The sequence below is a fragment of the Talpa occidentalis genome, unplaced genomic scaffold (assembly GCF_014898055.3).
Source record: "Talpa occidentalis isolate TD23 unplaced genomic scaffold, MPIMG_talOcc4v2.1 talOcc4.12, whole genome shotgun sequence".
Lineage (NCBI taxonomy): Eukaryota > Metazoa > Chordata > Mammalia > Eulipotyphla > Talpidae > Talpa > Talpa occidentalis.
Genome location: NW_023601212.1, coordinates 76,988,841 through 76,991,432, shown reverse-complemented (window position 1 = coordinate 76,991,432; position 2,592 = coordinate 76,988,841). Strand labels below are relative to the sequence as shown.

General features: G+C 36.8%; 1 non-coding gene across 1 annotated transcript; it reads right to left on the bottom strand.

Moving 5' to 3' along the window:
- Positions 1–1,519: 1,519 nt before the first annotated feature.
- Positions 1,520–1,680, bottom strand: LOC119242485 (U1 spliceosomal RNA). The gene has a single exon (XR_005124493.2). It is a non-coding gene; the product is annotated as a U1 spliceosomal RNA (small nuclear RNA).
- Between the last annotated feature and the right edge of the window lie 912 nt (positions 1,681–2,592).

Sequence of the window (2,592 nt, the reverse complement as noted above, 5' to 3'; positions counted from 1 at the left end):
AAGGACATTTACTTACATACCAAGGTATAGTAATCAAAATCAGCAACACTAATGCAATACTGTTACAAAAGCTACAGTTATTATCCAAATATCTACATTAGGATAACACAGATACTGTCCATTATGTTTATATCATTTTCACCTAGTCCAGAATCCACAATTGCATCCCCCTACTGACATATATAACATTGGTTTCACTATAGAAATCATACAAATATACATGTTTTTTTGTAGATTTCTTGGAACTTACAAAAAATATTAAAAGTAAAAAATCCAGCAATTACAATTATGTATTTCCTTCTAGAATTTTTTTAGTGTGCTCGCACATGTCTGTGCATTTATGGACTTGAAATAATTAATGCAGGGAACTTAATTTGTCTTTCTCAATCAACATTATATCCCAAGCAAAGACTCCAAATTATCTCAAGTATTTCCTATCACAAAAATCTCTTTGTAAATAAACTTTCAATGAATTCATAATATTCCATCATATTTTTCTCATCTTCCTTCTATTGTCTGACACTGAGTTTCAATTTATACTTCCTCTCCTACATAGCCCTGCAACGAACATTTCTGTACCACATTACATACTAAACAGACTAAATTTCCTAAGTCTCAGTGATTGTTAAAAGAGAGTGAGTTTTTCATTTTGAATCCTTCAAATAGCTTTTAAAAAATCATGTCTGAAAGCTTAGATTTTCTACAAACAGACAGAAATAAACTTGTGATACAAACAATTACTTGGGATTTAAGGAAAAAAATATATATGAGAGCTCCATAGCTAATTTGACTTCTCCCTGCCTCTAACCATTTTGTTTCTGGAGCTCTGGAACAAAGGGACTGAGGTGCTAAACTCAAGGTATAACCTTCCATTAATCTAACTTATCCATTACAATCTGTGGGAAGGTCCAGACCCATCCCAACAAGACTACTATCACTACTTTCTCCTGACTTCATGCCTGTGTGGTCTTAACCACACAGACTTGGAACTGGCAAGTTTTTTGTTGGTGTTCTTGGTTATAAGCAGCAGAAACCCATGCTAGATAACTTCCTTAGGAAACTGGGACATCAAGCTTGGAAAACCAGAGGTGAAAACACTCACTGTCAAGGTCACAGCACCACCCAGCAGTTGGATGAGAGGGAGCTGGTGTCTCACTGCTGGACACTTGTCACTAAAGTCTGACCTGCCTTTGGCACCAGGAAAGTCTGTCTTTTTCCTGTGCATGTATTTACATCACTCATTTAAGGTTTAAAGTTCTAGACTAGATCATATCACTGTCCTAGTGTAGGGCATATCCAATGCCCTAACTCCAAGAAAGTGGGGTGCAGTAATATCTGCCTCCTTTAATTTCAGAATGAGGAAAAACCTGAAGAGGGAACTTTGGAACCAAGGTCACCATGCTGAATTTGTACTACCTGCCTAGCATTCATCATTCTTCCTTTTATTATATATCCATGCAAAGTTGATTTGACTAACAATTATAATTATTTTTTTATTTCTTTTAATGTTTATTTTTCAGGGGAGAGCATGAGCATGGTTCCTGACCACCACAAATTATGTAGTTGAGTTCCCTCCATCTGGGGAAATCACTGGGATAAGTACATCTGGAGTGTGATAGATGAGCCTCACCCTGCGAAAACCACCTTTGTGATCTGGTATCTCCTCTGCCAGGTGAATATGTCATTATGTGTTTTTTTAAATCTGTTGACACATTATAATATCATATAAGATTCAGATGTACATAATTATAAATCAAAATTTGCATATGTAACTATCTTTCACATATTTAAAATACACCCACCTTTGCACTATGACATTTCAAATGGAGAGGATACTAAGTATCATCATCTTACGGAAGATCTGAAGTTATTCCCCTTCTTTGGCAAAGCCACTGCTGTTAGTCATCATAACACCCAGGACTTTTATCACTTTTGGAAAACAAATTGAATTAGATAATTGTGATTTACTTTGGGTGGATCTTAAGCCTGATTCCTAAGATACCTGAGTCCTTGGCGATGTACCCTATGAGGAGGTACAGTATATAAATTAGTGTGAAACATATACAAGGTTTTGTCTATACCCCAATCTGTCCCCAGCAACAACCCCTATTTATCCTGGATAATTAGGTTCAATTAGAACTGTCTCCTAGATGGTGTCATAATGAACTCTTTGATAGGCCATGCATGGTTCCATATGACTTGCTGCTCAGGGTGCATGATGAGAGCATGAGGGATACCCTGCGGGAACAGCAAGGTTTATTACTTTGTTTCTTTCACTGTAGAGTTACTTGCGTAGGAGCAAATGTTGATTGAGCAACCATGATAATGTGTAAGATATGAACAAAGCCCACAGACCCTATTAATGGTGACGCCATAATAGACAAGGGAAAAAATGTCTAAGTCCAAATTAAGTGTCTACTTATTAAAGACAAATTATACCCTACTATAATATAAAAAGAGTCTGGTAAAATCAACAACTCTGCATGTTATTGGCTCCTATCACTAAGCGTGTGGCCGTAGTGAGACTCAGTGCTGCTCACTAATGTAGACAAACCAGGCACACAAAAGTGGCAGAAGCCTGGTACAATTTGA